Consider the following 15,323-nt stretch of genomic DNA (forward strand, 5'->3'; position numbering starts at 1 on the left):
GTCCACCTACTGGGGACCCAGCATTCAAATGTGTGAATCTATGGGAGCAATTCTCATTCAAACTACCACACCTGTCCACGCTATTCTGCGACACACACACAGTGTCGCCGACGATCCAGGGCCAGCATCCTCCTCACAGGCATCTCCTAACCCTTCAGGGCACAGAAGTTGAGAGCGGGGAGCCTCCAGGGCCGCCAACCCTTAGGCCCCGCCTGAAGGCCCCGCCCTATCGTCTCGAGCCGGCCCAGATGACTCTCTTCTACGCAGGCACCTGCCTAGCCGCCCCGCGAGGAGGGGTCCTGAGGCGGCCCCGGGGACGTGCAGTGATTGGCTGCAGCTGGCGGCTGGAGCTCCTCTCCAGCGGCGCTTGACAACCGCAGTCGCGGGGCCGAGCGGTGGGAGGCGGGATCGGGGCAGACGCGAGCAGGGCCGGCCGCCGAGCGGATGGATTGACGCGCGGGCTGCCGAGCCCAGACCGCCGCCCTCGCGCTCGCCGCCTCAGCCCGGATTTGGCCGCCTTGGGGCCCCGGCCGCCGGGCCTCCCCGCCGCGCTTTCCTCCGCCGCTTCCGCCGGCCCCGCCCGGGAGCCCTTCAGGTGAGTGGATTCCAGGAGGCGGGGGCGGGCCGCCGCGCACCGTGGGTTGCCATGGTCACCCGTCGCCACCTGTCACGAGCCTGCGGAGGCGCAGACCCCGCGGCCCCCGGGGCGGCGTTGGCGGCCGGGCGGAGGGGTGTCGTGGGTAGGCTCGGGTGGTGACGGCGAGAAGATGGGTCGCGGGCGAGGCCCGGGTGGACCTGCGACTCCCCCGGGCCGCCTCGCCGGGCCCCCGTTCCTGGACCACACCTTCCCTCCGTGGCCAGCCCGACTCCGGCGGCGGAGCGACGCGCCTCGCCCTGGCGTGGGGTCCCCACCCCGCCGCTGCCGAGGGGCGCGGGGCGGCCTGTCTGCGCCGCATCTGCCTGGCCCCTCTGCTGGGCTGCAGCGAGGCTGAGGGCTCTCGTCCCTTTCCCAGCTCGCCTCGGCCGGCGAATGGGTAAGGGAGTGGCGGGGCCGGGGGCGGACTCGGGGGTGTGTGGGGTTCGGGGTTTGCCCTGTTTGACATCAGCGGTCACTAGGAGCGGGACTGTGGGGTTCTGGAAGGGTGGGGACAGAGCCCTCGGCCCAATTTCGGACGCGGGTTGTTCTGGGGGACGCCCGGAGGTTGTGGAACTCAGAGGGTTAAGCCCCTTAGCTGTATCGGGGAGAAAAAGATTGGGGCACTACCCCTGGGACGACGCCTTTGGCCAAGGGGCAGGAACCAAGGTAGGCAACGGGCAGTATTTGACCTGATGATTTTTCCCCCTGTACATCCAGGCACGCACTTAGTAACTACGAACGGTGTCTGAGGGAGCTTTTTTTTTTTTTTTTGGCAACTTGGTTCTCTCTGCGTAATGAAAGGAGAAGTCTTTGTTCCACCCAGATTCATCGGTTGAAATCCTGACAGTTTTCCTCCTTTGTTGTAGAGTTCATAGAATCCTATAAAAAGTTAATGGCACAGAAATTAACGTACAGGTTTAAAAGGGCTGTAAATCTTTGTCACAGAAAATACAAGTTCATTTTTTTTGTTGTTCTTGTTTCAAGTGTTGGCGCATGTTGTGTTAACATCTTACTAGAAAGGAGAAATGCCTAGGAGCCTATTTTCCTTTATATGGCACATTCTGGAGGTTTTATTTAGAAGGAAGATGTAATGAATCATTGTACATTAAGATTTGGGGGTTGGGGATGGTACATTGCTTCCAACAACAAAATAACACATAAATGGGATAGACAAATAAATAATCCAAAACAGTATATTGTAAACAACCAAAACATAAACATTATTGGTTGTGTTGTTTCCCTCCCTGTCACTTTCTAGTTTTTGTCTATCTTATGAAAATCAGTAATAGGAGTGTATCACAAGAGAGCAAGAGTGCTAACCAGGGTTTCCAGTTACATAATTGTGCACAGTCTCTTTTGTTTGTGAAATCATTTGTTACTGAATGGACACCATATGACTTGTTTAGTATATGCTACAGGTTGAAAAACATTTCAAAATAAGAAAAAGGTCCAATTTTCCTTGGTAGGTCAGTTCCCTGGAAATCAGATTGCCTGGATTTAAGCGACTCTTTGCTACTGTAATTACAGTCTTGGGAGAGATATTTATCCTATCATTGACCTTGTTTTCTTATTCTGTAAAACAGGGATAATGCCTGGTGTTGTTTTAGTCTGAGAGTGGACTGTGATATGGAATAAATCACTTCATTTGCAAGCACTTTGAGAAAAATTTAAGGCATCTGTTGACTACCTTTGTTAGAGGGGAACACTGACAAAGATCATTATCATTTTCTGTGTAATCTTTTTAACATTTCTAGATCCAAGACCTTATTCATTTTAGTGGCCTGGAAGGATTTATGGGAACATTTGAAGTGTATCCCCATTTCTGTAGAGTTTTTTTTTTTTTTTTTTTTTTCCTTGTTTACTGTGGTGCTGTGGGGGAAGGAGGCTTTCTTCTTGTATGTGGGTTAGTGGCACTTCCTTGCAAGTAAGACTAGTGCTAATAACTGACGCGTTATATTTGGCACTAGGTAATCCTCACTGTGGGTCACCAGTTCTTGACTAATGAAGACATAACTTTATCCTCTCTGACCTAAGCTTTTTCAAATTGAGGTATTGACACCATTTCAGGCTGGGGTAGTAGCTCAGTGGCTGAATACTGTCTAGCATCCACAAGACCCTGGGCTTGATCCCCAGAGCAACAGAGCAATCAAGGAGGAATAAGCTTCAGTATCCAAGGAACAGATCTGTAGGCTGTAAGTGAAGTACACATGAAGTAGTCCTTAATTTCACTTGGCGAATTGGATATATTTATACAAATCAAAGATGACACAAAGGCAATATCAGCATTACTTTCTAAGGTAACATTTAGTGATCTCAAAATAGATTTTCTGTTGGAGTTTGTTGAAGCTAAGTGAACTCTAATCTGTGTTTAGCTTCTTCTGTCTTTAAGTACAAATGTTTAAGAAACTTTGTCTTAGGCCTTCTTAGCTAATGAATGACAAATCCTCACATAGCACAGGAAAAAAAGTTAAATTTCATTTTTATAATTCTAATTTTTTTATAACTTTTAAATTTTCTTGTATGTGCTTTGGTGTTTTGCCTGCATAAAAAATTATTCTTCTCTTTAAACTTTGTATTGTATTATTTAATGTGTCTGAGTGTTTTGCCTGCATCTGTGTGCCACTCAGGCCCCTGATGCCTGTGTGTGGGTGTCAGATCCCCTGGAACTTGAGTTACAGACAGTTGTGAGCTGCTGGGAATTGAACTAGGATCCTCTGGAAGAACAGCCAATGCTGAACCATCTTCAGCCTATAATTTCAATTTTTAAAAGGTTCACTGTTACTTAAATTCTAATAATTTTATAATTAGATAATAAGAAACCCTTGTGGGGTTTTTTTTTTTTTGTAGTTTGTTTGCTTGCTTTTTTTTTTTGTTTGTTTTGTTTTGTTTTGAGACATGGTCTTATTGTGTAGCCCTGGCTGTCCTGGGACTCACTCTGAAGACCAGGCTGGCCTCGAAATCACAGAGATCTGCCTGCCTCTGCCTCCCAAGAAGTGCTTGAATCAAAGGCGTGAGTCCCCAAGAGCTTATCCCCTCTCGTTTTAAGTTCTGTAGAAAGTATTGTAGTGAGAATGGGGCAGAATTTTAGTCAGTGGTTCTCAACCTGTGGGTTGTGACCCCTCCTGGGGGGGGTGTTGAAGTACCCTTCCACAGGGGTTGCACATCAGATATCCTGCATATCAGATATTTATTTATGATTCACAACACTAGAAAAATGACAGTTATGAAGTGGCAATGGAAATAGTTTTATGGTTGGGGTCAGCACAGCATGAGGAACTGTATTAAGGGGTTGCAGCAGTAGGAAGATGAGAACCACTGGTTTAGACTGACTCATTTTTTTCTCGGCCATTTAATTATTTTTTTCTGGAGACAAGTTTCACGCCTCTGAGCATAAGTGTAATCACCTGCAAAATGATAATCACAGGGGCATGAGGATTATATGGATGATGTATAGAAGCGTCTAGCCCAGGACCCAATGTAAATAAACGTTAGTACCTTTTTACTTTCTCTTTGTAGATTCAAAGACTAGTAACCTGGGGCTAAGAGATGGCTCCATGGCTGAGAGCACTGGCTGCCCTTCTAGAGAACCTGGATCCCAGCACCCGTATGGTGGCTTGTAACCATCTGTGACTCCGATCCAGGGTTTCTAACACCCTCTTCTTACTTGTGTAGGCACCAGGCACCTGAGTGGTGCACAGGGGCACATGCAGGCAAACACATTAAAAAACACAACACAGAGTTTAAAGAGAAGAATAATTTTTTATACTTATTCTTAGCAAGAAACTTCATTGCCCCCTGAACTGCCTTGGTATTTTATATATCATTTTCTTTAGATATTCTTTATTTCATGCTTTTTATAAAATATCACACTTTGTTTTTAAAATTATTTATTTTTATTTTATGTGCATTGATATTTTGCCTGCATGCATGTATGTATGAAGGTGTCAGATCTTGGACTTACAGACAGTTTGAGCTGCCATGTGGGTGCTGGGAATTGAACTTAGGTGCTCTGGAAGAACACTCAGTGCCCTTAACCACTGAGCCATCTCCCCAGCCCCAGTTTCTTCAAACTGAGTGTGTGAGTGTGTGTGTATATTCACATTCACCGTAGTAACTTAACCATTGGGTCAGAGGTATACAGGCTAGTGTTAGCACATAAAAAAATACTTAAATATATGTTTAAGACTTTTATTACACTTATTTGTTTACTTATTTTCTTTGTGTATGCATAGTGCAGGCGCAGCAGTCAGAGGACAACATGAAGTAATCGGCTCCCTTTTTCCATCATGTGAGCCCTGGGATCATATTCAGGTCCAATGGTGGGAAGTGCCTTTGCTTGCTGAGGCATCTTGCCAGTCCTAGTTACATGGTTTTGTTTTAAAGATTCATGCATTTTAATTGTGTGTGTGCGTGCACGCATGCACCCCCATGTACACGTACATCTCTGTGTGGGGTATGTGCATGTTAGTGCTGGTACCCAAAGAGGCTAGAGGTGTTCGATTCCCTGGAGCTGGAGTTCCAAGTGACTGTGAGCGGTTTGAAGTCGGTGCTGGGAACAGACCGCAGTTCCTGGAAGAGCAGCGCATACCTTTAACCACAAACCACATCTCTAACTTCTGGTTTTAACATTTTTTTCAAACACTGTTTTGAGAGGTTAGGGATAGAATTAGGCAATTTTTGTTTATCAGCTTGAATATAAAAATGCGGGAGCTGGGTGTGGTGGCACACAGATGTAGTATCAGCCTTTGGTGATGGAGGCAGGAGGCTCAGTTAGTTCACAGTTGGTTTCTGCTACACAGTGAGTTTGAGGCCTGAGCTACATGAAGAGCCTGCCTTAAAAAAGCAACTGGGCCTGGTGGCTCATGTCTGTAATCCCTGTGAACTTGGAGGTACCATTGTCTACATAGCAAGTTCCAGGCCAACCTAGACTATATTAATGCTTTTAAAAAAAAGAGAGAATGGGGGAGGGAGGCGGGGAGAGAGGGAGAATAGGTTTGGTGATGAAACTTTAGGTAATGCAACAAGAAGATCACAAAATAGGGCAGGAGAGATGGCTCAGTGGTTAAGTGCACTGTCAGCTCTTCCAGAGGTCCTGAGTTCAAAATTCCCCATAACCACGTGCTGGCTGACAACCATCTATAATGGAATGTGATGTTCTCTTCTGTCATGCAGGCACACATGCAAACAGAGTGCTCATATGTATAACTAAATAAATCTTAAGATCACGAATAAATTATGGGAAGTCTTAATTTTACTGTATATAGTTACTGACCATACCATACCAGAAATACTGTGTTCTATTGTAGGTGCTTTAATTAAGATAGATGTTTGTGTATATTCAGAGGAACCTCATCCAGATGGTAGGAGATGTGGAGAATGGTTTTGTAAGGCTCCATTATAATATACATGAAGTCTAAGTGTTTATGTATTGAAAACACAGCAGTTTATCTTGTTTTGAGGATTCTGCTCTAGTTTTTAGCTCAGTAATAGAATAGACCTTTGTGATCTAATTCTAAACATTTTTATAATTTTGGCTTAATTTTGTTTAAAAATTTTAGGTTTTATTTTTACTTTTATTCATGTGTGAGTGTATGTGTGCAAATGCTATATGTGTGTGTAGGTGCCTTCTGTGGCCATAAGAGGGTGTTGGATCATTGGGAGCTGGAGTTGAAGGGTGTTGTAAGCCACTGGATATAGGTGTAAGAACTGAACTTGGGTCCTCTGCAAGAGTAGTATGTGCTCTAAACTGCTGGTTTATCCCTTCAGCCTTAGATATTTAATTTTAAAGTTAAAAGTTGTCTTCATGTCAGAAACCTGCTGGCATGGTGCATTCCTTTTCCGAAGCACTCAGTCTGAGACCAGCCTGAGCTGTATATGTTGATGGTGATGGTGGTGATGATGATCCTCCTTTGAAATGGAATCTTTTTTGTGTTTCAAGACTGCCTGGAATTACCAAGGTTCGAGCATATACCACTGCCTCAGCCTCTCAGGTATCTGGAATTACAAGTGTACACCACAGTCATCCTGAGTGAGACATTCCAGATCCAGAAAGACAAGCATTGCATTTTTTTTTTCTCATATGTGGATGTTAGTTTTTGTGCTTTAGATAGGTGTGTTTCATTTAAATACTCACAGAGGTTAAGTAGCTAGTAGATGATCAGGACACTTTGAGGGAAGGAAGGGATGTTTCAAGGAAGGAAAAAATACGATATGGTGTTATAAAGGGATAAATGGGAAATGAGAACAGGGTGATTAATTATGGGGATGGGAGGGCAAGGTGGAGGAGGTATAACTAATGTTAACGGCCTTTGAAAAGCCACTTGGAAACCTACTACAGTAAACGCTTCCTAAAATATAAAAGGAGTTTAAGTAGCATTACCATGTAATGACGGGAAACAATAGCCCAACTAAACGTTATGTGCCACCAAATAAAACCCCTACCACTAGCTGGGCCCAGTGGCTCACACCTGTAATCCCAGCACTCAGGAGGTCAGAGGCAGGTGGATCTCTTTGAGTTCGAAGCCAGCCTAGTTTACAAAGTGAACCCAGGACAGCCCAGGCCACACAGATAAACCCTGTCTCAAAAACAAACAAACAAACAAACAAACAAACAAACCAAAAAGCAGCACCAAGAATGGATTACATCTTTTTGAATTGTTGGTCATTGGATTCCATAGACCTCCCCCAAACATTACAAGCTATTGCCAATGCAGTGTTATCCTTAATAGGTTGATAGTGGCATAAATGTTATCAGAGTAACCTGCCATTGTTTGGTTACACTGTGAACCCCGAGATTGTGTACTAGAAAAACCTGTTCCTAGTTGTGGTGTGGCTGAGCCCTAGCACACACCTTTAATCCAAGAGCTTTCTGTAAACAGGATTAAATAAAGTTAACCCTCTGTCAAGAGGCAAAGCAAACAATCAGTTGACAGGAAGTAAATATGGGGAAAAAAAAACAGAGTGATAGGAAGTCTGGAGGACAGATAGAGACACACTGGAAGTAGAAAGGAGGGACATTCAGTTTGAAGGGTTTTAAAGTCAGCAATGGAGAACAGCTTTTTCCTTCTGGGACACTGGCTGAGTAGGAAGGTCAGCTGGGTGCTTTCTCTGCCTCTCTGAGCTAGCAGGCTTTCACTCCAGCATCTGGCACCTGAGTCTTTATTACTAAAATTCATTGTTTGGGATTTTGTATTTAAAACAACACTTTTTGATTGGATTTAAGGCCTGCTCTATAAGATGGGACACATACCTGGTAATGACTAGAGAGGTCATGGGCCCTAAGGGAAAACCTGTTACTATTATTCTGCTAAATGATCATAGCAATAATAAAATGATTCCTAATTATATATTGCTATATCTGTAGATCATGCAAGTGTGAGAAGCTGTCTTGGGTTATGAGAAAGTACAAATCACTCTGAAGTGATATTACTTCATTATGTGCATACTACTTTGTTACTCTAGGGTTTATTTTTATCTGTAGGTACGTGGGGGGTGCATATGGGTGCAGGTGCCTGTCTGTCCTGGCTCTCACTGTGTAGACTAGGCTGACTTAGAATTGACCACTTCTGCTTCCAGGTGTCTACCTTTCTTTGTTTCTTTGTGTGTTTGCTTCTTTCTATCTCTTTTTCCCTTTCTTTCTCTCTGTCTCTGTGTGTGTGTGTGGGGGGGGGTCTCGACAACCTTGAGTGGCCTAGAGCTTTCTTTGCAAACTGGCCTCAAACTCACAGAGATCTGCTTGCTTCTATCTCCAGTGTGCTGGTATTTTTAAACTGTGTGCTACCATAACTGACATAACTGTTTGCTATGCTTTATTATTTAAAAAAAAAATTTTTTTTTTTTTTTGATATAGGGTCTTGCTATGTCACTCAGGTCAGCTTGCAACTTTATGTAGTGTAGGCTGGCTTGAACTTGCCATCTACCTGTTCCAACTTCTCAAGTGCTGGAATTACTGTTTTGTGCAACACTCAAATTTATGTAGTAATTTTTATTTTATTTAAAAAAATTTTTGTGTATACGCCACATGTATACAGTTGCCTGCAGAGAGGGAGTTGAATACAGCTTGAGTTACAAGTGGTTGTGAACCACTTGATGTGGGTGCTGGGAACTGAACTTGGGTTTCTGGAAAAGCAACAAGCTCTTAACTGCTGAGCCATCGTTCTAGCTCCATATTTAAATTTTTGAATATGTAATATTTGTAAATGCTACAAAATTCAGAAGATTTAATAGATTGTATAATAGAAAGTCATCATCATTCTCAGTTCTTATCTAGGTCTTTGGAACACAACCATTATTACCAACTCCTTGTGTCTTTTTCTAGAGACATTTTTGGTATATGTACAACATATGATTTAAGCTTGCTTTATTTTACAGCTAAAATGGCACCAGGCTTTAAACATCATGTTTCTTTTACTTATTTTGAGATAGTGTCTCGCATTGTAACAAGTTGGCTGTAACTCATATTCTTGTCATAGTCCCAACCATTTTATTCCACTGTTGTGATTTAGTAATGTGCTACCATGTTCAGGCATAATGTGTTTCTTTTTATCTTTAAAAGGTTTATTCTGTGTGTGTGTGTGTGTGTGTGTGTCTGTGTGCGCACGCGTGAATGCCATTGTCCACATGTGGAGGTCAGAGAATAGCCTGTGGGAGTAGTCTCTCTCCTTCTAACACATGAATCCCAGTTTTCATGTTTTGTGCCGTTAGGTACTGAGTCAATTCTCTGTGCCCTTTTTAATTTTTGTTTAAGATTGATTTCCTCATTTTATGTGCATTGATTTTTGCCTGTATGTATGTCTATTTATGGACATACATATGTATGGAACTGGAGTTAGTAACAACTATGAATGCTGGGATTTGAACTTGGGTCCTCTGGAAGAGCATCCAGTGCTTCTAATTGCTGAGCCATCTCTCCAGCCCCCTCCCCTTTATTTTTTTTTTTTTTAATTTTTTTTGTTTTGTGTTTTGAGATACAAGTTTCTCAGTGTAGCCCAGGCTGTCCTGGAAATCACTCTGTAGACCAGTGGTCTCAGACTCACAGAGCTCCACCTGCCTCTGCCTCTGGAGCACTGGGATTAAAGGTGTGCGCCATCACCGCCCAGCCCCTCTTTAATTTTTTGAGTAGCCCTCACTGGCTGAGGATGACTTGCCCTTCTGGTCCTCCCCCTCCTCCTCCTGTGGGCCGGAATTGCAGGTCTGCACCATCACACCTGCTCTGTGTGGTCCAGAGCGTGGTGCACGGTAGCTCGGCACTTTATATGAACAGTCTGTTTCTGTGGGACACAAACCAGCCACAGCTCTGGAAGGTAAGTTAGAATAATAATCAGAAGACAGTTATCAGCATTAAGAAAGGACACGTGTGTTTACAAACATAGATGATTAGCAGATATAATGGAGCTTTGTAGTTAGAAGTAAAGTTTTGTTTGTAAATGACCTAAAGAAAATCTATTTTATTTAACTGACCGTATAACTTCAACATTTCTGATTATCTCAGACTTCATAGTACCCACCAGAATATTTGCTTCCTGTTACTAAAGTATGAGTTGGAACAAATCACAAAAATGAAAGGCAAACTATAGAGACGAGGCTGTAAGCACTTTTTTATGACCATAAAGTTTAGACTGTTCTGATTTCCTCAGTTTTAACTTCTGAACCATTTTTAGCCTCCCATATTTTCTTTCTTTCTAATCCTGTGTTTTAAGTAAGCAATGTCATTGCAAAGAAACTGTTAAGTCATCTCTATTGATATTTGCTTAGAAAGCTAACACTGATTTTTTTTTTTTTTTTTTTTTTTTTTTGAGACATTGTCTTGTGGTGTAGCCCAAGTTTGCCTTTAAGTTCAGGCTGATTTTAAATTTTAGTAGTCTTGATGTGGCCTCCTGAGTGGTGAGATTACTATTGCAGCTAGTGATTTTTTTTTATGAAAAATTTTTTCTCTTCATATAAAAATACATTTCTGTTACCATTTTCAATCTGTTGTTAGCATTGATCTTTAATCTTAGATTTCTAAAATTAAGGTTTTGTTGTTGTTGTTGTTGTTGTTTTGTGGTTGTTTTGTTTTTCGAGACAGGGTTTCTCTGTGTAGCCCTGGCTGTCCTAGAGTTCTCTCTATAGACCAGGCTGGCCTCCAACTCAGAGATCTACCTGCCTCTGCCTCCTGGGTGCTAAGACTAAAGGCCTGTGCCACCACTTCCCAACTCTAAAACTTTATATTATTTTATATTCACTTATATTATTTTATACTCAAACTTTTTTTATTTATATTTTGTATTTATGGGTGTTTTGCCTGTATATAGTGCCTAGAGATATTAGAACATGGCATCTTTTTTCTTGGGCCTGGAATTAGAGATGGTTGTGAGCTGTCATGTGGGTGCTGCAAATTGAACTCCATGTCTCCTGGAAGAGAGCAGGGTTTTTTGTTTTGTTTTGTTGTTGTTGTTTTGTTTTGAGACAGCATCTTTCTTTGTGCCCCTGGCTGTCCTGGAACTCAGTATGTAGATGTACCTGCCTCTTCGTAACTGTGAGCAGCTGCAGCCAGTGGTTTTGATTTGTTTGTTTGCTTGCTTGCTTACTTGTTTTTTGAGACAGAGTTTCTTTGTGTAGCCTTGGCTGTCCTAGAACGCCCTCTGTAGACCAGGCTGGCCTCAAACTCAGAGATTCACCTGCCTTTGCCCTTCTGTTCCTGGGAATAAAAGGTGTGTGCCTGCGCCACCAGGCTTGTGGCCAGTGTTCTTAATCACTGTGCCATTTTTCTAGCCCTTCTTTTTTTATGTTAAAAAAAAAAGTATTTGTGTCATCTAGTTCAGTTATTGAATATCAGGAAAAAGTAACCCTAAGAATCATACAATTTCACGTTGTGTTATTTATTAATGGGGATGCAGGCATTGACACCACCTCCATTTCGGTGAACTATACATACCTTCCTGTATTGTTGCTTTGTGAATTCTTTGCTAAGTAAACATTTCCAGCTTTTAGCATTTACTGTTACAAAATTGTTAGATCAAAGGACCAGAATCCAATTAAAGAACAAACAAAAACATTTAGAGAAGTTGGAAATAAAGGTAACTTCTTCTGGCTTTAGAAGAAGCATTTTTTTTTTCCAATGACTTTTTGCATCTCAAGTTCATTTAACTAGCATTAGTTGAACATTCGTGGTGTCCTTCTCCTGCCCTGCCTCCACTGGGAATTGAAGCTAGGGCCTTCAGCACATAAATCAAGCGCTCTGCCCTTGAGTTATAATTCCATACCTTCCCTACACTGTCTTTTAAAGACAAGGGTTTCACTGTCTAACCCTGCTGGTCTTGATCTTGAGATCCTCCTGCCACAGCCTCCTGAGTGTTAGGATTATAGGTGTGTGCAACTATGGCTGACTTGCATGTGTTTGAAAAGATAATTTTAGAGTTACGTGTAGCAGTACATAAGTATAGTCCGAGCAATTCAGTTGCTGAGTTGAGATGCCATTTGAAACTGGGAATTGAGACTAGACTGGATGATAAAGTAAGCCCTTGTCTTGCTCCTCCTTCTCTTTGCTCCACGCCCCCCCCCCCCCAAAAAAAAAACCCAAAAAAAAAACAAGTACACAAAAAAATGGGCATGGTGGTCAGCAAGCTAAGCTACTGTGAATGTGTCAGTATGGGGCTAGAAAAGAGTAATTACGTTCAATATCTTCTAAGTGTGTGTATGTTTATATTGTATCCTAAAAGAGTGAAACTTTTAGATTAAAATTTCTGAACTGAGTGATTAAAATATGTACTTTTCTACTGGGAATTCCAAATACAGAATTAAGTTGTCTATTGTTAATTAGTTTCTTTTCCAAACCTGAACTAATTCTAGATTAATTAGACTATATTTTCTGCTACCTATTCAAGAGTCAGTATAACGTAAATGTTTTTGAGAGTGTGTATCTTTTTCCTTTAGGCATTATTGGTGAAAAGTAATGTAGCATTAAACTTGTTATTGTGCTGGTCACAGCGCTATATGGCTATAATCCTGATTATAGGGAAGCTGGAGGATCATGTGAGACCAGCCTAAGTAACATGACAGACCTTTAAACATGGTTGTGAGTTAAATTTCATTCTAGAATTACTTTAATATTTAGACTAACTGTTGACTGTGAGACCTGTAAAATATTTACACTGAGCTACATTAGAAAATTGTAGTTTCAATTCTTGCCAACTGTGTAGTTGGTACATGGTAATGTCAGTGAAATGCCCCTAAGATCTCATTATGAGAATGGCATAATAGTATTTCTTCAAGTGAAATTAGTTAAAGCCTGTTTTTGTTTTTCTTTTTCTTTCTTTTTTCTCTTTAGTAAGAATTATATGAAGATTTGGGGAATGTTAAGATTGCTAATCGGTGTGCAGTGTGTTTGGGAGAAATCACAAGGATATAGTTCTGAAATGTGGTCAGAATTTAGTGTGTAGAGCCCTCACTATTTTATCCTCTTGTGGACAAATAGGAGGATGTAGCAAAGGGAGAATCTGAGTGTGAGGAACTGGACAGTTAGCCTTTGGGAGAGAGGTTTGTGTTTATCTGTTAGCTGAAGCAGGCACTGTAGTACTGTGGAAATAGACATATTACTCTTTAAAAGGTTTTAAAAATCACATTTGTATTTACATACGTGTGTGCCTGTGCACACCCACACCACCTGAAGGTAAAGGGACAACTGACCTTCAGAGAAGATTTGGTTCTCTCCCTTGATCATGTGGGTCCTGGGGATGAAACTTGGGTCTTCAGGCTGGGCAGCAGGCCTTTTAACCTGCGGAGTCATCTCCCCTGCCCCAAACTATTTTACTCTTCTATCACTAAATATTGGAGTTGAGGGGCTGGAGAGATGGTTCAGCAGTTAAGCACACTGGCTGCTCTCCCAGCAGGCTTGGGTTTGAGGCTCACATCCTCATGATAGCTCACAACTCCAGTGGCAAGGGATCTTATGTCCTCTTCTGGAGTCCTGCATGAGTGTGGTGCACAGACATACAAGCAAGACAAATACCCATACACATAAATACATAAGCCTGGTATGGTGATGCACACCTTTAATTTCAGTACTCAGAAGGTAGAGGCAGGTAGATCTCTGAGTTAGAGGCCAATCTGGTTCATATAGCCAGTTGCAGGTTAGCTGGGCCTACATATTGACTATGTTTCAAAGGAAATTTTTTTTAGTTGAATAATTCTTTTCTTGACAGATTCTGCTCATTATCCATGTTAGCTTCTCTGCATAAGAGACAATATGCTATTTGTTAATGAGAAGGTTCTAGTTGGCTGTATGTTTGCATTCCTTTTTATGAAGAAATAAATTGACAAAAATTAAGCAGATTGAAAAGAACAAAACTGGTTATCTACAAGCATGTGCTTATGTTTCTGTGAGCTTAGTTAGATTGACTTGGTCCATTGAGAAAGACAATGCTTTCTTACATTTCTGTTAGTCATCAGGTCACTTTTTCTTTGCAGCCAGTCCATTAGCATAGTAAGCTTTTGTATTGCTCTGAATTTTTTACATATATTTATTTATTTTGTTTATGTGTGAGTCTTTGCAAGCCATGGAGTGTGCAAGTTAAAGGACAGCTTGTCAGGAGTCTCTTCTCTTCTTCCACTGTCCTGGATGTTGAGCTCAGGTTTGTCAGGCTTGACAGCAAGAGTCTTTGCTTCCTAAGCCATATTGCCAGCCCTACTATGAGCTTGTTTGTTTGTTTGTTTTGCTTTAATAGAAGTATTTTATATTTATTGTCCCCAAAGATATCCCAAATCAGACTTACAATCTGGGCTCTTGTTTCTGGAGCTAGGTAACTTGCCATGCTGCATGTTCCCTTTTCAGACACACAAATACCATCTAAAAACTTGCTAATATCCTTGCTGTAAACTGTTGTGCTTTGTTGGATCAAAGCCATGGAATTTGGAACAAGTTCAGTATCATTTCCTGCAAGGATTAACTTATCCATCTAGGCTCTAGGGACAGAGTGAGCAATACCTGACCCCACTCAAACCCTGAAGATGGATTTTTCACCCAGAGACCCATCTCCTGAATAACAACATTGATGGACAAGTGAGCATACACAGACCTCATCTTGTAACGGAAGCCCAGTGTAACACCCTTGATCATGTTCTGAACATGTCTGCAGATGGTTCAGACAGTAGCTATTTGTCAACCCAGAGCCTGTTGTTTTTCTTTCCAAGAAGATTCAGCTTGATGTTGATGTGATGGAAGTCCCCCTGGAGGACTCCTAGGGCCCTTTACAATAACAGTGTGGATGTCACATTTTCTGGAATGTGGATGGGTCTGATTGCTGAGAATGGTCTCCATTCTCACAGTAGATGTGGGAAAGAGAGAGCAGCCTTCGTTAGTGTTCTTATAGCCTGTCAGGAGCCTGAGTATTTGCTGAGTATTAACATCTTAAAAATACAGTTGTATATGGTGTGTACAAAATGAGAGCACTAATCTAATGGTTTTTCAGTCCTCCTAGCTGTAAATCTTTTTACTTTCATAGCCAATTTATTTAGTTGTATCATTGCAGATGTATAAGTAAGCATTTTAGGAGGAATTTTATTTTATTTTTTGCTATTAAATTTTTTTTTTCATGCAGTATTCTGATCATGGTTTTCCCTCCCCCAAATCCTCCCTACCTCTCCATCCATACAACTCCCTACCCTTCCTTCATTCTCTTTTGAGAAAAAAACAAAACAAAAAAACAAA

The 15,323-nt window shown here is 41.9% G+C and overlaps 1 protein-coding gene across 2 annotated transcripts in view; it reads left to right on the forward strand.

Moving 5' to 3' along the window:
• The first annotated feature begins 365 nt into the window (after positions 1-365).
• Wdr47 (WD repeat domain 47) overlaps positions 366-15,323 on the forward strand; it is a 55,835-nt gene continuing 40,877 nt past the window's right edge. The window contains exon 1 of one of the 2 annotated variants that reach the window (XM_055618172.1): positions 366-595. The gene's annotated coding sequence lies outside the window, so the exon portion shown is untranslated. Of the gene's footprint in view, positions 596-962; positions 1,035-15,323 lie in introns of those variants that run through there. The other variant, XM_055618171.1, reaches the window with a different exon arrangement.

The sequence above is a fragment of the Psammomys obesus genome, unplaced genomic scaffold, assembly GCF_907164565.1.
Source record: "Psammomys obesus unplaced genomic scaffold, mPsaObe1.curated_primary_1811, whole genome shotgun sequence".
Taxonomy (NCBI): Eukaryota; Metazoa; Chordata; class Mammalia; order Rodentia; family Muridae; genus Psammomys; species Psammomys obesus.